Below are 24127 nucleotides of genomic sequence, written 5' to 3'. Positions count from 1 at the left end.
GCCTCAGAGGGACCAATAAAAAAATCTCTGAAAATAACTTTAAAATATTGGGGACTTGAAATTTGATATTTCAAGAAGTTTTAAGAGCTAGATGCAAGCACAAGGACCTGTTGAGAAAGGAGAGGTTACTCCTTTCAATTACCTTTTCTACTTTACAAGGCTGGAAAAATTTCAGGCTTTAAGTTATGATTTTTATTAATACAAAATCTCTCTGGGACAGATTGTGTCTGCCTTTGTCCTTAGGAGTAATTTGGGGAAGAAGAAAACCAAACATTTCTGGAACTTCTTATGACTCTGAAATATTAAACAAAGTCTCAGAGAGCAGAATTAATATGCAGGGGTCAAAGATGCTTGATAAAGTTTTCCTTTTTTTTTTCTACACAGTTAATTTCTCACATGGCTCTTACTGAGTGTGCTATTTTGTCCTGTCACTCCACAATGACAGCTGGGTAAATTTATTAGATGGTGAGCATAGGAATTTCTGCAGATGGAGGAAACATTTTTCCTGGCCGATTGATTTAAAAAGAAAATGGTTTGTCAGTGTGCAAATGCATCTGGAGGAAAAAGGGTAAAGGAACGAATTAGAGGTCAGTCAGTGTAATCATAAGTGAATCATATAAATGTGTACATGCGCTCAGGCTGTGCAGACCTGACTGCGTATTCATTGTTCTCATGAATATTATGCTGGACTGGGGCTTTATGTGTAAAATATTGGAAAATGTTGATTTGGTAAAACCAAATATTTTTATAGACATATACTTAGTTCACCTGTATTTGGCTGGAAATGTTTTTAGGTTTTCCGAGAGAATTTGGGTGGCAGAAGAACATCAACCTTTCCCCTGGAACAATGAGGTGAGTGAGGTGGCACAGAGCCACCTGCCCCTGTGCTCTTCTCTCCACCGGGGGTGAACCTCCCTCCCCTTGCTGCTGGGGTAATGCCTCTCCCCACCCTACTGTCACTGCACAAGAAAAAGACCATTTTAACAGATTTTGGTGGGCTTTTTGTAATATAAAAATAAAATCCATTACTCTGAAATCTCAGATTTTCTGCAAGTTACCTTTGAATCCCTGTATTTGCTTTTGGTCCCATTGCACATTTAAGCTCCTTCACTTTAAAGGGTCCTTTTCAATAAGTAAATTTCCTCCTATACTCCTCTGAGTGTGCTGCTTCTTCCTTTTGACTCCTCCTTTTGCTTTTTTTCTTGTACTTCTGGCTTGTGCCATAGAGCCTCTGGACCTGAGGTAGCCTCCTCTTCCAATATCTCTGTTTTCCCTGCAACTCCCAATTCACAGAATGAATCACAGAATAGTTGGGGTTGGAAGTGCCCTCTGGAGATCATCTAGTCCAACCCACCTGCTAAAGCAGGTTCACCAGAGCAGATCGCACAGGAATCTGTCCAAGTGGGTTTTGAATGTCTCCAGAGAAGGAGACTCCACAACCTCTCTGGGCAGCCTGTTCCAGTGCTCTGGCACCCTCAAAGTAAAGAAGTTTCTCCTCATGTTCAGATGGAACCTCCTATACTTCAGTCTGTGCCTGTTGCCCCTCAGACCTCAAACTACTTCTTAACACAGTCCTTCCTTCTTTTTTTTCTTTCACCTCACTTGCAATTATCCCCTCACGCTGCTCTCCTGTGTTGTACAGATGAGATCTCCAGTTTTGTAGCTGGGTCGTACCCTTTGCATTATTTTTTCAAAGGTGTTATTTTAAGAAATCCATAAAGTTTTAAAGGTTTAAATGCCAAACTTGAGAGGAAGATCTGGTGAGGGTGCAAGGAACTTTGCTATTCTCTCCTTTACCCCACTTTTTCGATTTGCAGCTTTGGTCCATGAATAGCAGTTAAATCCTCCTGGGGCCTGTTTATCCGGTCACCCGCATTCTTACACATTTGGGGTGGAATAAAATGGAATGCAGATACCATCAGCTCCTGCTGTTGGACAAAAGTCCGACTAATGTTATTTTGATTAAAAAAAAACCAAACAAAAACAAGAAGCCACCCTCCCCAAGGGATTCTGTATTTATTTAATGCTTTTAAATTGAACAGAAAGAAGCTATCATTTCATTTAGCATCTTCTCCTTCTAGCTAGTCTTTGGAAGACTGCAAAAGGTGGGGTGCACTGCTGGAGCACCCCGTGTTTCCCATTGCTGATTCCCCGTGCCTTTCTTCCTCCCCAAGCACACACACGCAAACAGGCAAACAACCGTCTATCTGCAATCCCTTTAGCACTGCGAGCCACTACAGCTTTTTGTTTAACTGTATAATTGCTCTCTCAGGTTTTTTTTTGGGGGGTGTGTGTGTGTGTCTCAATTTGTTTTCTTATTAACTAAGACCAGTATATTTAAATGGTCCTTTTTTTATTTAAAAAAACAAAACCAAAACCAAAACCAACACAAGTACACTGGACATAACAAGATAGGCAGCTAAAAGCATTAATCATATTAAAACTAATTAAAAACTGAAAAGTTTCTGTGCATTCCAAGCAGTGGGGGTGGGAGGGGGCGGGGAGGGCTTTGGTCTGAGCACTGGCGTTTCCTGAGCGCAGGCAAATGCCTGACACATGGACTTCACTGAATTCCAAAATGTAGCAAAACAGTGCCTGCCTATTTGGCAGGAGTCGCCACCAGTTCAGGTCAGTGCCTGTTTCAGCAAAAGATGAAGCCCTGCATGTTAACAGAGGAAAAGAATTCAGGGGAAAACGGGAGGAACAATATGTGACATTTTGTAATCGCTGCACTTCTGTTACCCAAGGAGCACCGCTCTGCTGCTGCTCTGTAAACACTTCCTCCCATGCAACTGCCTCGGAACACATTTTTTTAAGGGGGGAGGCAGAGGGAGGGGTGAGGAGGAGGTCAGGGCTTTCAAGCTGTTAGGACATGAATGAGCTAGGCTTTTTTCACCACACCCCCCCCCCCCTTATTTTTAACTTCTTCTTTTAAATGTTGAGCGCAATAAATGTTTTAAGGAGACACCAGTGAATCCGTGGCCAGAAGGATGTGCGAGCAGCATGACAAGACACCAAAATCCCAACCAGGGAGTCGCAGACTCCAGTGGGAGCCTGGAGAAGGGAAGGGGCAAGGCTGCGGGCAACAGGGCAAAGGACGGGGCTCTGCAGCGCAATCCCAAACTGTTGGTGCAGGGGAGGTCACCTGGGAAGGTGGGCGACCCCCGGCAGCCCCAGCACCTCACCTGGCTTCCTCCTTGCTGCTCCATCAGCCTCTGCCGTGGTTCTCAGCTACTGGTCCTCAGTGTCGGGGTGGGACAACCCCCGTCCACTTAGGGGCACAGTCTGACCCCTGATTAATTTAGGAGCAAACCTGCCATTCAAGCCTTTCCCAGTAAATGCAAAAGTAGGTCATTATGATTTAAAATATAGTTCTGCCCATTGTCCTTCTACTTCTTTCTTGAATTTTGGCACCTTAAGCTGCCTTTGTTGTTGAGGAACTTGCTATTTCTTCAGAGATAGGGCTGGATCACTTGTTATTCTAGCACTTATTGGTGATAAAGTTCAGTCTAAAAATTAAGCAGCTGCAATGTTGCAGCACAAATTAGTTTAATGTAAGCAGTCAGGAGCAGCTGTTTGGCTCGGGACTCTGGTTCAGCAGTGGGGGAAGGGCCCTGTGATGCTGACAGTGTTTTTTTTCTCTACATAAACATTTTCGGCTGTTGCAGCTTTTGTGCCGATCATGTGACAGTGTCCCTAGGCAGATAATTTATTTCTGTAGCTTTCATGAGCAATCATTAACCTTCAGACACTGAGCTTGCTTTCTGCTTTGTGGCATTTATTATTTTTTTGGTATCCTAACTAGTTTAATTCACGGAGTGTCAGGAGAAAATTACAACCAATTTATAATAGACTGTAATGCATAATACTTATGTTTCTATTAAAACAGACCTTGCTTACAAGACCATTCTTATGGCTGAGCTTGTGTTCATGGATCAGAATAATTATTTTCAGTGATGTAAGTGCAGCTGTCATCATGATACTCCCATAGTGTCTTATTTTGAATGCAAAGCCCTTCAGAGTCCTGATTTGGGACCACCCTTTTGAATTCCCCCTTTGCCAGAGACACTGCAGAGTTTATTGAGATGCAACAGGCTTGGGAGAAAGGGCATAGCATTTATTCTGGCGATTGCTATTCTCCCACCATGGCCGGCTGCTGAACAGGTATTGACCGCTGCAGAAAGTGTGTCTAGAAGAGAGGCGAGGCATTGCTGACAACAATTACGGCTTGAATCTGCTCTGACTTAGGCTGGGGTTTCAAAGCAGACTTACCAGATAGGGTTGGATCACAAAGCAGTTGTGAATGTTAGAAAAGGACTTCATTTTCATTCCTGTCTGTTTTGTTACAGCAAGGGAAACAATAAATTAAGTGACTTTGTCAAGGTCACTGAAGAAATAAATGTCAGGATAGGAATTTCCCCTTCCCTGATCCTTTTCCCCAAGTCCTGTGCTTTTGTCTAGGGAAGATGACAAAGGAGTGAAAAATACCGTGTGTTGGGCAAAAGAACTAAAAAATAAGCAGTAAAAAGAGGGAAAAAAAAATCACAAAAAGAGCTGAAAGCCAGGATGGCTGCTAGCTTACTGTGAACATAATTTTCCTTCAGATCTGAATGTAATTTTTGCTTTTGTTCACTGCCTCCTGGCCCTATCTTAATTCCCTTTTCTAACTGGTCATTCACCAGCACTAGAAAGTTCGTCTTTTTTGTACCAGAGAGCAAGATATTACATTCGTATACGCTTATGAATAGGTGTAATCTAGACATACGTATTCCTTAGTTTATTCTTTATAGCTTTTGTTGCAGTGGAACCAGACACTTGTGACAGAAGTGCTACCAACATAATGTTGCAGATACAGTGGACATAACAGACATAAAGTGGAGGGGAACAGAGATAGAGAAGTTAAAAGGTTGTTCCAATGCCCCAAGGAGGAAAAGTGACATTATCATAATCTGGTCAATGGCAGAGCAGTAGCATCCATATAGCTCAGCTATTGCCCTTCCATCTTAGGACTCAAAGGATACTTTGGGTATCATGCTGTACCATCTTGTAAAATATAAAAATGGGGTGGGCAGATTTTGCTGTCAGTGTCAGTAAAAACTTTTCCTTTCTCATTAGTTAAAAATAATAATCTGAAATTGGTGGTTTTTGTGATGCTTGGTGTCTGTGTGGAAAGATGAATGAATGAGTAGCTCACTGTTTGAAACCTCCATCTTTCAAAATGTTTAATGAAAATGAAAGCACAACATATGGTAAATGTGAACTGAATTCAGGGATGAAAAAGCAGAAGCCTGGGACACTCACTGAAGGGCAAACGGGACTACAGAGAAGCTGGTGTTGTGTTACATATAGAAGTGGGTAACATTTTTGGATGCATTAGAGTGATTTAGGAGCTATCATCCCATTGACTTTTGACTAGAGTCAGGATGTAACTGCCTAAGTCAATTCTGAAAATGGGAATTAGATTTCTAAGTCATTTTAAGGTGCTTTTGAAATTTTTACCCCTAATCCCAGGGTGATTAATTTGTAACAAGGTGATTCATTCGTATCTTGTCTTCAGACGTCTGAATGACACATTTGAGATGCACTCTAAAAGCACAGGTAATAGTCAGAGTGCTACCTCAGCTACTTTAAAAGACAATTGATTAATTTGAATTCATTCTTTTATTCACATGTTTAAAGGATTCTGAAAGAAGTAATAGCACTTTGGAACTGCTTGGTTTGAACTGTCACTTCCATGCCTTTGCCTTCATTGGGGTTTTCCTTTTATTATTATTTTTTTTCCCTGAAAATTGTCCCCATCCTTCCCCATTGCTAACAGCAATGCAGTCCCTCAGGTCACAGCAAAAAACAGAAGGTCTAAGGTAGCTGCTTTGCTGCACAGAATGGCTGAGTAGCTTTAGACAAAACAGTGCCCAGGAACCTGCTGTGAACTTGTCTCTACTAGTTTGCACTGGGAAGCACAGGTACTTTTGCAGGAGCCGCTCCACTGTTAGTAATGCTGTGAGAAAGGGCTGCTCACCTACAGTTCATAAGATGAGGCTTTCTTTCAGTAAACTCAAGCCACCTAACCTGCTTGTTTGTCCAAAGATTAAATAAGACTGATTGCTTTGGTATTTCTCCAGATTTTGTTAGAATCTTGCTAATAATATACTGTAGTGTTTTATGAACTTTGTTGTTGTTGTTGTTATTACTGTCTTAATCTACTGTTGAAAAGCTGGAACTGTAGTAGTATTTGTATAGATTTGGTCAAGACATTATATAAATCTCTATATACTGCTACCCTGTGTCAGCAACATTATTGCAAAGGTCAATTTCCATTGCTTCTGTGAGCCTGTGTGTCTTAGGGTGTAAATGATGACAGAAAAATCCTTTCTGGAATAAAAAGAAGGCTGCCAAACCTACCTACGGGACTTCTCAAAAACATTAACGCTTACCAGAAATAGCAGACATCAGAAATACAGCTAAATATGTGAGTTGACTGTACTCTCAGAATCGAAGGATCTGGTGATAACAGCAACTTTACTTTTATCCCCTGGTACAACTGCAACCAGACCTCTTAAATAAACTTAAAAGGCAATGGCTGGTATTAACTTTAGTTTGGAGTAAGGAAGACTGGGTTTGCTTGAATGTCTTCAAGGAGAAAAGTAGAGGAACTGAATGCAATACAGGTTTGATTTATGGACTAGCACCTCCAACTTTTGACTGTGGAAGTTATTTAGTGGAATGATTTGTTTCATGCCATTTCAAAATAGTCTCCCAGAGAGCTAGAACATGACCTGAATTTTCTGTGCTGCAGGCCGGAGAGAGTCATGTTCCCAGGAAGCCCTCACGCACCTTCCAGTACATTGTCAGTCTCAAACACTACACACCTTTTGACGTAAAAAGCTCCTAAGGAAAACTGGGGACATCTGAGTAACAGGCAAGAAGATGCTTCTAAAAACATCCTCTAAAGCTCCCTGCTCTCATTCACACAAGAGTAAGAGAAAGGTAAAGCTTAATTTCAGTCTGGGCTGCAGCATCTGAGCTTTTCTTTCCTGGTTTCCTTGTCTGGAAGAAAGTGCTGCAAATCATTTGATCCTTGAGGAACGGAGCACGGTGTGTTGATAACAACCCTTGCAGGCATTCCTGGCTCACGTCCCTTTTTGAGACATTCAGCACTAAGTTAATGAGTGACAGAGCTTTTCTGCTTGGTAGCCCAAAACTGTAGAGGGTATATCCAGAAGAACTCAAGGCTACTGTAAATTTTACCACCATCAGTTCTTTGAACTTGCCTTTTACAATGTAAACTGATACAATGTGAGTGTTTATGTAATACTTAAATATATTCTAAACCAGACCAACCCCCGACTGTCTGCAGTCCTTTCAGGAGAGAATGGTAAAGCAGATTGCTTTATGCAGTAATAGACAGAGCTCAGAAATGGTGATAAACACAAGGTAAGAATGTGTATGGAGGATGGTAAACCTGCTCTTTGAGGGACATGAACTGGTGAATTTCTTTCCCTTGCATTTTTAATTGCTTCAAGGGCGGAAAAAAAACAACCAACACCCCCAAAAGGCAAAACAACAAAACAAAATGCTAACCCAAAACACTGCAGAGGAAGTGAAACCACGAGAACATTTTTCACACTAGCTCATTTCAAGGGTCTGGCATATACACAGCAAGCCTAGAAAGTTTCCAGGTGCATTATACCTGTATGCATTGCAGAATGCAGATGCATTAGGCTTTCCTGTGAAGTACAGTACACAGGTGCTTTAATGTAGTTTTAAGCATTTCTTTTTTTTTTCACTTTGATTTTTTTACCACCTGTTATCTACTCATTCTTTTCACTACCATGCAGATGACTAGACTCAGAGGCTTCGCACTGGAGTAATCTCTCATCCCAGAACACGTGTGACGTAGGGAAGGTTGAGCAAGGCGGAATTTATTTTCACAAGAACAAGGGACAGCTGGAGGGAACAAGTTTGTAGTTTGCAAATCAGAAAGTATTTCACTTATCTGAACTGCAAAACATAAAAGAAGGGAGGAGTTGGTCAGAAACAGGAAGGAAGGATCTAAAAATGTATTTTTGACGGAGTTATTCCCCCCTGAAAATTAGCAACATGGAAAAAGCAATGGCATATTAACCAGAAGCACTGGATCTTTTGTATAAGTTTTAGTTTAGGTTGCCTGGCCACAGGTTTTGGAGTCTGGCTACAGGCTATTCTGTCCTTTTTTTTTTTCCCTCTCAAGAAAAGTTGTCAACTTGAAAGAAGGTGATATGTGGAGACCAATGTCTTTTTATGGAAAATGTGTTTCAAATAAAAGGATAAATATCTCAAAGAAACAGCAGGAAACATCTTTATAATTTCTTTAGTTCAATTTGAGGTTAATATTAAGCTTCTGAAATGTGTTTGTTTATTCATTTGCTGGCAGTTTGGTTTAACTTTCTCACTGTTTAACATTGGTTTGAAGGCTGTTGTGTTTTTCATAATGGGTTTCCCTCCCTGTTTTCTGAGGAAAAAAAGGATTTTTTCGATAAAGCTTTCACTTTCTTTACAGAGGATTGAATGCTAAAGCTATTAGAAGCCTGAGAATGAGGGAAAAGAAAGAGGAGCAATGTGCATAATAATAGTTAACAATATTACTTAAGTGCCTTTCACTGTTTTCTCATGCTATACACTAGGAGGTCTGCCTCACACCATTATTGATAATGTTTAATTGACTCTTCTTACAACTGACTTCTCCAAGAGACAGTGAAATACTCAAAATCTGGCTAAATGGAGAAAAATTCCCAGAATCTCCCAGTTACAGAAAGTTTCAGAGGAAGGTATAAATAGAACATAATTGAGACTTAAGTGGTACGTACCCCATTGTGACCTCCTGCATAGAGGACATATTCACCCTTGGCTAACTATTTGAGCAAAGATATGGCTGGTATTGGTCTTGTAGTAAATAAAAGACATTCCTTTCCTTTAAAAGTGAACTACTGTGTGATCTGCAGCTCCAGCATGTCAGTTCCGTTTTCTTGGATGGAAGAATCTGGTGTCTGCAAGATGCTTTCTAAGTGCTTAAGTGGATTTCAGAAGCAGGCAGCCATATATGTAGAAAAGAAAAAAAGTGCTTGAAGAAAAAAATTGATTTTCAGATTTCCCATTCAGAATTTAAATAGAAATTCTCTTTGTTCATGTGCTCAATGTGTAGCAAAAATAGGACCTATTATAGCCAATTGCTACTCTGAGTTTACATCCAGTTTTTTCACTGAAGCTCAGATTTAGCCTGGTATCTGCCCTGGGAAAGAAATACATACATGAGATGAAATGATGGAATTTGATATAATACAGAAATGGTCCAACCAGGTATAACTAGAAATAATGGGATGAAAGTGAATAAAGAAAAATCCACACAGATAATGAAGAAAAATTTCCTAACAGTGAGGTCTGTTAGTCTGCTGTATGGTCTCCCAGAGGAACGAGTTGAACCCTCATTGCTTTAGTTATTTTTAAAAGGAACAAAACAGTCAAGATCCTTGTAGGGAAGCACTCTTAATTAACAAGAAAACAGAAGAAATGACCTAATGGGTCTTTTTTTTCCATCCCCACTGTTCATGACTATTATTGTAGGCAAAATCAGGTTTGGCAATAAAATTATGGATTTCCAGTTTTCAAAGCAATTTTGCAGCATTCTTTTTCCATAATAATACCAGTACTTTCCCACTCTTCTTTTCCCTCTATAAACTTTTGTGCCTTAATTTCCTTCAAAGAGGGATGTTTTGTAGCCCTCTGACTAAGAAGAGCTGTCAGGTAGCATAATTTACTTTAAATAATACTACTTGTAAGTATAAGATAAATATTTGGACCTTGAGCCTCCTGATTTTCATCAAAAACTCTTCAGTCAGACTTAAGGGCCAGGGCAGCAGTACTGGACAAAATGTCATTCACTGCCTGTATCTGTGGGTCATCCTGTGAAATAAGGAACTCTGACGTATACAGCGAAGTCTTGGGCTTGTGTTGACTTCCACAAAAACAAACTATGAAGGTGTGAGATGCAGCGTATCTCTGTGGTCAGTATTTAGGCCTTTTTATACAATTTCAGTGCTTTTCTTCTTTCCACAGAAACCAGTCTTTGACGTGGAGTGTTTTCACACTAGCAAGGGGATTGGGCAAATGTGACTCCTGCTCCTCTGGTCGGGCATCTCTGGTACCTGCCACTCACATCTGCCACTGCCCTCCATCTCCTCCCTTGTTCCCAGATGCCCCCCATTGACTTGGGTGGTGAACTGGCTCAGGCAGCTGGTAACTCAGCAAAAATAACAGATACAAAATAGTGCAAGAGGAACAGCAATGGCATGTGGCTCTTTATGGGCCCGATTCTCAGCAGCTGGTTTTTAAGATGAGAGTGACATGAATTTTAATGGTTAATACTGACGTAAAACTGAGGTAATGCCGAGATGAGTCAGGTCCTACTTCTTCGAAGTGCTCTGCAAATATTTAGCAGTTACTCTTCCCAGTAGCCAACAAGCTATGCAACCTCATTGCTGCTTTATCAGAAGACAGATTGGTTGAAGTAAAATGCAGGAAGTTCTGGTTGTTTTGTTACAGTTATACAGCAAGGATAGGCAACGGGTATTGAAGCCTGCACTACAAAAACAGTTCCAGGTAAACTGGTGAATAGTATGACCAAGATGACTGGAGTACAAAATGGAGAAAGACATAGTGCTAATGTATATTTATTAGCGATTTACTGAGATGAACATTCATCCCAAGAGTTAATCCAGGAATATCCAAACCACTGTAATTATCCTTGCACAAAGGCTCTGTATTATTTGCCTGTTAAATAACAAAGCCTTTTCATTACCTGGCATTGACATAAGTTTAGCTGTGGTGGTAGGTAGGCAGCGAACAAGCTTCTTCTGTTTGTGGGGGATGGGATATCATGGGATGAAGCCCTCCTCCCCCAAGCCCTAGCAGAACATAAAACCAAAAAGGCCAAACTTTTCTTTAAATAAAAATGATTTAAATAAAAATAATTGCTAACATGCCAAATTTCCTATGCCACAAGTAGCTGAAATCTTATGAATGGTAAAAGATGCACAAAGGAGCAAACTCCTATCACACACAGAAGTGAAAATGCAGAAGTACCGGCCACAGGAATGTAACTGTATTAAAATTGGGAAATGATCCAAAATCCATAGTAGCTCTCTAATCTGCAACACAAGAGCAAGGATTTTCATTATGTTTTGCATTCCACATACGGCTTTGCTTTGGAGCTCTTATGCAATTGGTGATGCAGTAAAACCATTGTATTCATAATGATTTCAAAGATGTGGATGCTTCCAGGGTTTGACCTATTTTACCACTCATGCATTATACACTGGGTAAAGCTTCTCTCATAAGGCAGAGTCATTAGTACTTAAAATGTATCAGTCTCCTACTGTCCCTTTTCTCTGCAAGGCTGCTGATTTTTTTGGATTTCTAAATCAATTATTCTTTATGCAATAATTTATGTTTACATGCATCAATGCAAAATGCCCATGTTCATTTTAATGCAGAGGTTAGCACATAAGGATAATGTAAGGGGTTACAACTGTTATTAGCCCAAAGCAAATACTTATTTGGTTAAGGGTTTCTTAACCAAAGGCAAAATATTCCCTTGCATTTTGTGATATTTTTTACTTCGGAGATACAAAAATATACCTGTGGTCATTATTTCCAGAGCAACAATGCAACTCAGGTTTTTGGAAGCCTTGTTTTCAGCAAAATTCCTAATCCCATGCTTTGCTTTCAGTGGGATGAAGTCTTACCTGCTGAAGTATGTTTGAGACCTATTAATGTCTATAGGACTCAAATTTTGCTCTGCTATGGGAAGGTGCAAATATCTTCTTGAACATCAGCGTAATGCTTCAGGACCTTACCACAAGCCAGACTGGAAACTTTGTGTGCCGGAGTCATCATTGCAAGGACAAACCTTCCGACTTTTTTTTTTTTTTAAATAGGCTAAATAGGAACAAATTATTTAAATTAGCATCTGATCCCCCAACTTTATAGTTCAGGGCTCATTTTCTTTGGATCCCCAGAGCCATCCTGCCTTCTAATGACAGCAAACTTGAACTGTGAGGACAGCACTGATTTCTCCAGGCTCCAGTATGGGTTGACATAGTGAGAACAGGCCCCCAAACGCATTCTCCCACTGCTGAAGTGTTACCATGAGTGAGGCATACAGCAAGTATTGAAGATGCTGAGAGCAGGCTCAAGCCAAAAGTTTGCTTGCAGCAGTGGAGTAACCTAGCGAATACCACCCTTCCCCTCTCTCTCCGCCACAGGGATCTTGTTTTCTTTGGATCAGAGTCTTCCCCTTTCTCCATAAAACCTGGATTCATCTCTGTGAAGCAGCTGCAGAACAAAAGCTTAGATACCCACAAAACCATCTGTCTGTACCAGCTGTACCAGTAGCACTGGGACACAGATCTTCCCTTTACCTGCTGGAGAGAGAGAAGATCTTCAGCATCGTGTCACTCCTTCTGACTCATCTGACTCTTTCTTCTTTGAGCTGTTGGGAGTGCAATGCCACTGCACTGCTGAAGACCATCCACTGGTCACTTCAGCATTAGGTGACCCAGGGCAAAGACCAGACCTGCTCCTGGGGATGAATTCAGGGCTGGACTGAAGATTTCCCCACTTCCCGGTTCTGGTGTTACACCTTGGCTCTGGTCTGAGATGGACACTGTTTCTCTGGCCAGCTCTGGGCTCTTGAGTGCTTTGGGGCCAAAGTGTGGTCCATAATGAGAAGTTAAATGAAACCTTTGCTGTTTCTCTGACCTCCACAAATAGGAGGAAAGTGAAAACAGAGGCAAGAGTCAATCAGCCAGTGATTACATTAAATAAAATGGTTCTCTGTGGAAGGCATGAAAGAGAAAACAGACTGGGTGCTGGGACTAAAGAAAGGAAAACAAGACTAGTGGGGTTTTGAGGTCTTTTACTTTATTTTGATCCTTTCATAGTGTATTTTAAATTCATAAATAATGGAATAAAAAAGAGCCCAACATAACTCAGCTAAATGATCTTGAGCCCTCAAGCCTCAATCAAAAAATAAACACTATAATACTTTTAAAAGGAATTAGTAATGCATAGTTAGAGTATTCCATGTTTAAAAATAAAGCTGTTGAATAAATGAACAATACCTTGGCTGAAAAGTATTTCAGCTGAAGAGTGAAATCCCTGCAGAGAGTGATCTCTGAGATTCTGCAGGAAATCTGCATTACAATACACCATTTCCATTTCCAGGGAGGGACTCACAGAAGGACACATCGAGGAGAAGAAAGAAATGAAAAAGCCCCAGTCCTTTATGCCTAGGTTGTAGGGGGCCTTGGCCCATCATTCTCATGCTAAACAGTTACTTTTTCTACAGGTACCCAACTGAAAGGGGAAAATTTTTTGAAGGAATAGTGAATGTGAAAAAGGCTAACAGAACTGGTTCTTTGGTTAAAGTAAACTGTCCCCATAGCTCGCCTAGATACAGCAGACATGGATGTACCTCTCTGCCTTGCTGCAAATGAAGTAAGGAGTGTGTCAGGATGTGGTAAGCACTGGGCTAATGTGCTGCTCTTTTGTCTTCTGCTCCTCCATTTCAGCTACTCCACCTCTTGTTACTAATCTTTGCAGTGGAGCAAAAGTTTCTAGCTAGATCATTAGCCCACTAGTCAACCAGCTCATGTGGGATGTGGGAGATTGGGGTCCTAACCTGGTCCAGTGACAATCTGGTGCTGCTGTTCTCTGATGTGGGGGACTACAATTTGCCTGCCCTGGGTTTGAGTCTTCTGGCTGTAATTTAGGGGCTGGGGCAATGGCCATCCAGGGACGTCACATTCTGTGATTCTGTGACTTGGATAAAACAAAGTATTATGTCCTGGCTGACTGTCCCTGTCTGAAGGCTAGTATTCAGTGGACCAGCCTCACCTCTGTGTGGAAAAACTTACATAGGGCTCATTTCCTTTTGCTGCAGAGTGGGAAAATTTGTGAAATCTCAGTTAAATTTGTGGGATAGGAAAAAGAGAAAGCCAGCAAGTGGAAGAAAAAAAGAATAAAATTCCTGGCTTCTAGTCCCCATGTTATTAAGCAAGCCAGAGTGGAGTGTGACAAGGTCACTGGCATTAATGTGTTCATGTGGTTACGTTGGTGAAGAGTAACACTAAATATATAGTGCTGTCTTTACCACACACAGTGTGCATAGAGAATCTTCTGGCAGATGGAAGGAATGTGCCCATCAGCAGCATAAATCTATTTGTTGCAGTCTCTACCATAACTAATACAATGGGCTAATACCCTATTGTAGCAGATGAAGATGATCCAAGTAGATGTTATGTTTCTGCTTACTTAACATATCATTACACAGAGACTCTTCTGCTTGGGCTTGTATTTAAAGGAAGAAAGCCACAAAGCAATCAACATCTGGTTATTTCTGCTAATCAGAGTTTTGTGGTGATCACAGACAGACACAAAATTTATCCATAACCTCTACTCATGAAAAGCATTGAAGGTCAGTCACAAGCATTTCCTATGTTTTCCCTTAGAGTGCCATCTTTTGCTAATATTTAATTGCGGCTTTGCATAATACCAAAACATGATCTAATTAGGGATGTAATAGTTTGAAGTTTCTGCTTTCACACAAACACAAATATCTGGCGTCATACACGGTTTTATTCACATGCACAGCTGTAGCCTGTTGCATGCTTTTATGTATGTACATGTATCTATGATTTTGTGTATTTATACTTGTGCAAGTGGGTGTATGAAGACAAGCATTTGAAATATGTGTGTTTGTGAGGAAGCAGATTTAAAGGCATACCTTACATGTTATAAAATATACTGCTACATAAATCAAAGAAAGAATTCCATCTCTAAATTAAAGTACACTCCAGAAAGAGCAATTATTGCCTCTCAAATGTTTCTGTTAAATTCATGAGACACCATACAATTTTATTCAAGTTATCATCTACGGTTGCCTGAAAGCGTAGAAAAAATCTTAGCCACTAGCAGAGAAATGTGCAAAATACTATCAAAGGAGTGGCAAAGGTCACTTCTATTGCCTGCCTTTTTATGAGTTTCATTTTTGTCTTTTTTTTTCTCATTGCAGTTTGTTTGTGTACATTGCTAAACTTTAATGGAAGAAAATATGAGGGGGCAAAATAAATATAAAGAAACAGACTGCTGTTCAACAGTGCTGAGCTGGTATTTCCATGAATGATGTTAGACTCGTGTTTAGAATAAAAACTCAGAAAGTCCAGAAACAGAAGGTTGCAGCAGTGCTTTTCTCCTTTTCTCTCTTTTTTACACTTGATACATTTTAAAATTAACATCTATTTCTGTTTAGTTAGATCAATCTGTTATCATTAAGCACAGCAGTACTGATTCTGTGAGGCACAGAGAGGCCATAAAACAGCTGGACCGTATATTTCTTTGGTACTGTGGATGGCCCATTGCATGGAATCTTGTTTGTGCAAGTTCAAATTCCAAACTTTCTTGCTTGACCCCTGCAATAATAGTAACTGATTAAGGTTTAGCACAGCAAATAACAACATTTGCATATGCAGGTGCCTAACATCAAATGTGGAAGCCCCAGCTGGGATGCCAAGGAAAAAGCCACCATTTTCCAGAGGTAGCAGCAAGGGTTTGCAGTTCTTGTTGAATTCAGTTGTACTGGCAAGTCCTTTATATTTATGAGAAGGAGAAGTCCTTAACTCTGGTTAATCACTTGAAATATAATCTTGATGTTCTCAGTAAAGTGCCTTAAATTCAGATGAGCTTTTCTTGCTCAGTACCAGGCTTAGCAAAGTGTATAAATAAATGCTTAGGTAAAAGGCAAGACTGAAGATAATCAGATACTTAAGTGCTTTGCTGTATAAGGGCACAACTTGAGTATTTCTTTGAGTCAATCCCTAATTGTCTGTTACGCCTGCCTTGAGATGAGATTTACAGATGTTTTGGCAATGTTGAAAGGCTAGGTAGTTTCATAACCATTTCTATATCCGCTTCTTTACTTTTTGCTGTAAGTTTGCTTTCTACCTTCCTACTGCAACGTTGCTTCAAGAATAAAGAAAAGTCCATGTGAAGTATGAGCACAGTCCCTGAAAGAACAGTTTATTCTTTGAGATAAGGAAAAATATTTTAAGATGTGATGGGTAATTTGACCTCTGTAAGAAAGGAAGTGTTCCTGCTTCCGCACAAAATACCATTCAGTAGGTGATGGCGCAGCTTTTTCAATCCTCACAAGAGCCTGCGTAATTGCAAACCTACAAAAGTGAAAAATGGTGGAGAAACAGTGACATTACAGTTAGTGGCTGCACCTCCTGTGCAGATACAGAGGTCACACCAAGTAAAGCTAGTGCAAAAACTGGACAAGCCTTTCCCACCTGTAGACATGGCGCTGCTGATGGCAGTACTGTCAGAAGCCACTGTAAAAGATGGGGGTCGGTAGCTGGAACAAAGATGTCCCTGTTCCTGGACAGTGCTTGAGAGCCAGGCAGAACCATAGGAGAGGCAGATAACGAGGTGTTGTATGCAAATATTTCCAAGGAGAAGCTAGAGATTCCTGAAATCTCCTTCTGTTGAACATTCTTAGGAGAGTTCCAGCATATTTTTTCAGACCAAAATGTTTAAACTTCCTGAGCTTTTAGATGTTTAGACTAACTGGACTGACGTTAGAACCTCTAGGTTAATGTTAACAGACAAGAACAAAATACTGCAAAGTCCAGTTCAGTAATGTAAATCGCTTGTATTTCAAGACATCTTCATATTTATTCTACCTATAGAAAAGGTTAGATGTGAGCAGGGAACATTTTCCAAGCCCCGTGGAACTGTTTATGGTTGCAATAGTTTTTTTCCATTGGAACAAACCCAACATGCTTTTAAAGTTTTTCACAGAGAGAAGAGCATCACTGAATGTTTAAGAACCTTCTTGTAGTGAGTTAAACCAGAGACCTTACGTATCTCAGAATATGGATTATTTGGGCTGGAATTTGTGTATTCGCATTCTGGATAATCCATGAATGAACCCGTGGAAGTGATGTTTTCTGTTGCCAGAGCTTTAATGATTAAAAAGACAGGGAGACAACCATACCTCAGTGAAAAATTACTGCAAATAACATCCTAAAAAGGGTTGAATCACTGTAGCTGAGAGTAGCACATATCTCTCCAACTGTTCTGTGTCTACCCAGACTTCTGGCTTTACTACCCACCTACCTAGTCAGTAGATAGGACTGACAGATTTTGTCACTGACCTAGAATAAAGGTATGAGAAAAGCCACATTTACTGAGTTCAGCTCTCATATCTGGCATGAACTAAGTCCCAAATTCCTTAAATTATCATTGGCATCTGACTCAGACACTTGTATCATCTCCCTGACCCACAAACACTAGCCTAGGCGAGGCAACTCACCTTCTTACCAATATATCTATAAGCATGCATCTGAAAAAAATAAATAATAATTTCTCTGTTTGCCCCCCAGTAAAATAGTCTACGTTTCTGAGGCCTGTTTGAAAGGGACTTTCCTTTAACTGTGACTTGTGCAGGCAACAACATGCATCATTTCTGTTTGATAAACAGTAAAAATAATGCTAAAATTAAAACATTCTTTTTGTCAACATATGTAGCTGGAATGCTGAAGGCTGTTCTGCTAGTAGGGAGAGAACTTGCACACATTTATTTATCTGGTTAAACTTTGTGGCTCATCTTTAAAGCCAGCAACTTCTCAACCCCAAGCAATAGAACACAAGTAAAGGCAGATGGTCGAACAAAGTAGAAAGACTGACTATAAAAAGCTCGGCCTTCCAATAACGCTGCTGCCTCCCAATTTTTTATACAAATCTCTCAGTTTTGCCTTCCAGAGACTAACAATTAAAATTCTATTCTGCCTGTCTAATCAAGACAGCAAATCTATTGAATTGCATAATGCTGGGGATAATCAAGGAAGGATGTGACATGAATCCATTTTTCTTTACAGGTAGAAAATGAAATATTTTCTCTCCTCCCTTGAAAACAGATGGGCAGCTGAGGATTTTGTATTTGGCCTGTCTTCTCCCTCACGTTCCTTTCTACCTTTGGCACCAGCTGTGCACTGTTCAGCAGATCTGCTCACCAGGCACGAGTGGCATCAGGGCAAACAGGTTATGCTGTCTCAGTGGTGAGTGTCTCACTGGTGTGGGAGACGCACTACATGTAGCTCTGGATTAGATTTAATTGGGGGTGCTAATTTCCTTACTGCCCACCCCTTTACAAAGTTGCTTTGTTTTTTTTGTGTTTTTTTTTTTTTTTTTTCTATTAGCTGGGGGAACTGAATAAAATGTGTATCTGCTCCCTAGTTGCCATAGCTAAGCCTTGTTTATTAATGTACTCTGAAATCCCTTCTGCATCTCCTCTAATTCATGTTTACATCCTTCAGGGCTGGTCTGGGCTATTGAGAAGGCACCAGGGGCCTGCAGGATTTGATCTGTGGGTTCTGGTAAAGCACACCCAGCTCAGGAGCCAAATGCAGCCCTGGAGCAAGGGCACATCGCTTCCCTTCAGCTGTTTTAAGAGGAGCTGCATGGGCTTACGCCATGACTGAAATTAGCACGTAGCTTCCTATTTACCAGTAAAACCCTGTGCATCAAGGTGACCAGGCAGACTACTTTTGTGTAAAGTCAGAGAGAGAATCAGCCCAATTGGGCTGAATTGGTTTGTAACCCAATCAGTCTTAATTTGGTTACAGGAAAAACAAGGGCTGTGGAGTTGCAACCTTGTTCCTGTGCAACATCAGGAATCTGATTTGTGCCGATCTCATAATCGGGTGCAGACAACAAGGAAAACAAGTCCTTGCAGTGGTTTCTTTACTGAGGCTAACAAACCACATCTGATAAGCTATATAATTTGCTACAGCAATTTGTGCCAAAAATAAAAGGCACAGTCCTACAGTGCAGCACGTTTCTGAGAAAAACAGAACCCCACCCCTTCCCTTTGCAGCATCTTTCTTTCTCTTGGTTTTGCTTTCTCAGAGGGAGACTGAGTTTGTGCCTTCCATCCCCGCTGACTGGCTCCATGCTGCTGTTGGGGTACATCACCCATGCTGCTCCCCAAACTGCTTTTGCCTCCCCTACAGCTCCGGAGGATGAGCCAAAGCAATGGCACTGGCGGGGTTAGGAAATTATGACAGTAACGTGATGACTTAAACATGAGGGCTCTTTCTTGGCTGAGTAGCCCTGACGGGAGGGGAGAAACCTGAATATCTTCTAAATTACCAAAGAATAAGCTATGCATCTTTTTCTAAAAACCAAGGGTTTTATTGTTGTTGTTGCTTTGACAGAGTTATTCTAAATTTGTAGGAAATGTGCCTCTTTTTAGTTCAGTGACCAGAAAAGGAACTAGGTCTTCATGTGTATTTTACATATCAGGCCCCCAATGGAGAAAAAAATTCCTATGCTTTTTTTTTTTTTCTTTTTTGGTCCTGCTGCTTACAGAGAGAGAGTGGAAGAAAAAAAACCAAACAACACAAAGTTCAGAAGAATGCAGGCTGTCAGCTATGCTGTGAAATAACTTGGAGGTTAAATGTGAATCACTGCAGTATGTTTTCTAATTTGGATTTTGCCAAGGTTACCTTAAAAACCTTAATGCTTTTTGCAGTGTTTATGGCAAAAGCTGCAGATGTGCTTCTTGGTTATTAAAGGGAAAGCGTATGAGAGGGAAGTGGGCTAAGAGGAAAGAAGAATGAAAGGTCAATGATTTTAATTCTACCTCACTGAATTCCAAAGTTTGAAGGGATATATTTGCTTGAAAGGTTATGCTATGGAAGGTAAGCACCCTGAAAGCAGCTTGTTCAGAGTTTTACAGTGGAATAAATAAAAAGGTAACTTCCTGGGATGTTTGTGTGCCAAAGGTGACAAAACCCCCTGCCAGTCTTTTAAAACCTCTCAGCCCTCTGCAGACTCACTGGGATCAGGCTGGAGTTTAAAGGCAACAAACTGGTGTTTGCTTTAACTCCTTAGATAATATCCTGATTCAGAAGCCAACAAGATCTCACTTCTCACTGAAAGCAACTAAAGGAAAGAGTAGCAGGCTTCGTATCAGAGGAGGACTTAAAACCTTCAGTGCTTGTGCTTGAGTTCACATTATGTTCCCTTGAATATAAAAACCCCAGGAAAACAGAGGCTGGGCATGAAGATCTGCAACACTGCCTTTAATTTATAGAGAGTTATGAAAACCTTGCTGCTGATGATTTTGAAGCCAAATATATTGTATTTTGGTCCTTTGCTGGCACAGCACCTAGCACAATGGGTTCCTAATTTATGACTAGTGCCTCTGAACACTGCTACAATACAACAATGAATACTGATAATATTAGTTGTTCTTTAGTTAAAGTTACCTGGAAGGAAGCGATACCCTTCATGGTATCAAGGAAGTCTTCCTTTAACACCAACCCTGCCCCTCTGCTCCCCTACCCCCCAGCCAATTCCTTTCTAGTGCATTAATGCATTTTAACTATATAGCACTACTGGAAGGAAGGAAAGTTCTCACAGTGGAGGACGACTGAGGTGCAGGGCAGAATAAGTGACTTATACAAGGTCATGCAGGAAACCTGATGCTGTGCCAAGAACAGAGCGTAAGTTCCTTAAGTTCTAGTCAAGCCACTTTGTCCACTTACCCGTCCTCCTGCCTGCTTGCCTAAGCCAAATAAACAACAGCAGCCGCACACATACGCACTCACATGTGCACACGTTGCAAGTCAGCATGCCTGCAAACTCAAACGTTTGCAAGCAGCAAGCAAAGCATGCTCATGCACCTTCAGGTTTATCTGTGTGCACTTGGATGCATGGTGCCTAACCAAACCCAACAGTTTAAAGCTGCAGCCCTTTGAGCATATGAAAAGTGCAATCTTGAATGGGATTTTCATCCGACAGCATTTTGGTGGCATATGGTTTATCCCAGAAATAAAGCATCCTGGGCTTGAAGTTCCTTCCCCCAAGCTCATGGGCACAAGGGCTTTCAAAGGAATTGTCACTAGACTATTTTAACGTGAGAAACAGCCACTTTAGCTTTCACCTCAGTGTCAGACATCTTGACTTGAGGTTGAAAAGTAGCATGAGCAATGTCAGCCTGAACCATTACAGTCTGGCAGACACAAGCAATGGTAAACAGGATTGTGTAATGGTGTCAGCAGCTTCAGGAGTAGCTGGTGCTACCCAGCCTGCACTTAATCCTACAGTGAGTTTGGCTCTGTGGTTAGGCTCGACTCCTATACCCCTGCAAACAGTTGAAATTTGGTCTCTGCCTTAAATGAGAGCAGGATCAGGCCTTAAAGAAAGGGGCTTATTTTTTGCAAAGCTGTACTCAATGAGCATGTTTTGGAAATACATCAGCATGACCTTTCAACAATGTGCCAAAAAATGGGAAAAAAAGGAAAGACTTTGGGAACTGCCAACCAGGAAACATTGTTTTGTTTGTTTAAAAAAGAAAACCAGAAACCCGTCCAAGATTTTTTGTGTAAGTTAGAGGCTAAGTCACTCTCCTTTATAATCACTCTTCTTTTTCTGGATACTGTATTTTCAGTGAGGGTAGATAAAATCTGGCAACTTGCTCATTGGCTCTGCATTTGGATTCAGTCCCCTTGACACTCATCTGCCTCCATAAACTTTCATCTCCTAAACCCAAAGCAAGTTCACCCAGGAAAGGAAAAAGAAAGAAGGAAGGGGGATGGGAAGAAGGCTGGCAAGCTGCACAATAAAAATCCAAATTGCAGCTTCTGCCATTTCTCAATGAAGAAAACATTAGCAATGGCCAAGAAGTGCAATAAAAAGCCATAAATCACCCAGCTTTTATTTCCTGTATAGGAACCCTTCATACAGATGAAGTTCTGGCAATTTCTAGATACACACAGGTTTTGCAAACGTGATTATTTCATCAGGTTTTGTTGCGCTAAGTCCTTTCATAACACTTGCAGAAAGTAAATTGAATAGAGACCAAAAGGTGAAAAGCTGTATATACTACTCCTTCACCCTCTCCCTGCTCCCTTCCCCCTGCGGTTCTGCAGCGTCAGCCCTCCATGCATCAGCAGCTTCCTATGAGCCACGGAAACCCCCTTCCCAGAAGTCAGAGGCCTTGCGCAAAGCCATAGAATTTGGCTATCCCTAATGTGCTCCTGGTGCATTTCTTATTCTCTTGCTTCACCGTGTTTACATTTCAGCTCATTTCTCATGGGGAAGAAAGAGATACTAGCAGGTAACAAGGGGCCCTTTAAATATTTCCTGATTCCTGCTTGCTAATGTGATCCTGAAACATGCTGCGTTTCACAGGGAATTCTCAACACACTATGCTTTCAATAGCAGCATAGCTATTTTATTGAAGTTTTGTGTTAAAGTAGGGGAAAAAAAAGTTCAAAGTAAATGATAAATTCTTTTATTGCTAATTGCTAGTGTAAAGTGGAATAACTACCATTTTGTTAAATACAGGTCAGTCTGACAAACCCAGTCATCCAGTTTTACTTGGAGCTCGGTAATTTTTCTTATGCAACTGTTCAAAAGGATACCGTCATTTGGTTTAGACAAAATTTAATTCAATTTAAAGCTTATTCTCATTTCATAGGGAATTGTAGATACCTTATTTGATTTTAAATGTACCTGACCTCACCGAGTAATAAAAAAAATCCCCAACAGCCAGTGTTTATGTAGGATGTATTGAAATACTCCCCAACATTTTATGCCCCCTCTGGCTTTATAGCTGCAATCGGCTAACAAGCAGCAAGCCAAATTCTGCCTCAGTGACACATATGCAGACAGCCTCCCCCTGACGTTAATGAAAGCTCTGTGCCTATGTCTAAGGGCCGAATTTGACCCATTTTTCCCAGGATGGTAAGGGGCTCAGATGCATCTTCCTTCTCCTATTTTGCTTTGCTGATGGATGAGTGCAGTGCACCAGCACAAACAATCGCAGTATAGATCCTAAACATAAATGCAATGTTAATTTCAAGGTCTATTAGCAACACCACGAAAAAAAAAAATGTTTGACAGGACAAAATCTGCAGGGGAAAAGAAAACATTATTCTCAAGCTTCAGGGAGGTTATTATTACCAACAATGGAGAATCGATAAATTATATTTAACACTATTAAAGGTAGTTGACAGTGTTCCTTTGAGTGAGCACACCAAGGTCCTGAACACTGTGTGACTGCAGCCTGCGCATCCGGCGCTTGCTGACTCGCCATCGGGTCACGTTGGGAACAACCCGCGCAGCATTCGTGGACGAGCTGCTGGCAAGAGCGCTGAACACACACACACACACACACACACACACACACACACACACACACACACACATTAATAAATGAAACACAGCCTTTTAATTTTTGTTTTATTTTTTTAATCCCTCCCTCCAAGCTTTTTATGCTTGATTTCTGAGTTGGTGAAGTAGGCTGGTGCACAGTCTCAGGGTTGTGCTTTTTTTTTTTCTTCTTCTTTCATTTGAAAGAGAGTGGAAAGACAAAAGCAAACAGGGTTTTGGCTACGAAAGGATGACCTTCCTTGTAAAGAATTTAAGTCTTTTAACTTCAGAGGGGAATGAGGCAGGAATGCTGTTTGTATCAGAAAACTAACATGGGGAAGGGAGGGGGGAAGGGAAGAGGCATCTTCTTCCTATCACTTCAGTGCTTTCAAAGGTCCCTGGTTCCCAGAGCTACCTCTGTAGCAGGATAATAGAATTATTAGCAGCTGTTAAAACAAACAACAAACAAAAACAAAAAGCACACACGAGGACTGGCATGTCTGCACATGCCTGAATGCTCTGACCGTTACGCTGAAAACTTAAATAGAGGCCCCTTTCCCCACACCGCTGCTCGGATTCAGGCCTGGTATTGCCAGAGCGTGGTACGGCCGGACAAAAACAGCAGCCAGAGGCATTTATTTTTGTCCATTCATGTTATGAATGCCGAACACTCCTCCATTTGATGAGCAGAGCATTGATTCTTTTGCTTCTCAAACAGGCTTTCCCACAAACAAAGGGCATAAGAAGTGACTTATTTCAGATTTAGAGAAACACGGGGGAACAAATGAAAACAACAGAAGGAACAAATGCAAAAACTTCCATGCTGCGAGGAGAGAGGAAGAAAGAGGTTAAACTGATCGCCTGCTCT

General features: G+C 40.9%; 1 long non-coding RNA gene across 1 annotated transcript; it reads left to right on the top strand.

Moving 5' to 3' along the window:
- Positions 1-755: 755 nt before the first annotated feature.
- LOC309437416 lies at positions 756-24094 on the top strand. The gene is made up of 3 exons (XR_014183549.1): positions 756-852; positions 6797-6987; positions 23978-24094. It is a non-coding gene; the product is annotated as an uncharacterized lncRNA (long non-coding RNA).
- The last annotated feature ends 33 nt before the right edge of the window (positions 24095-24127 follow it).

Source organism: Streptopelia decaocto (assembly GCF_964273445.1).
Source record: "Streptopelia decaocto genome assembly, chromosome: 3".
Taxonomy (NCBI): Eukaryota; Metazoa; Chordata; class Aves; order Columbiformes; family Columbidae; genus Streptopelia; species Streptopelia decaocto.
The sequence above is the reverse complement of the archived record's forward strand: the minus strand, read 5'-3'. Positions and strand labels throughout refer to the sequence as shown.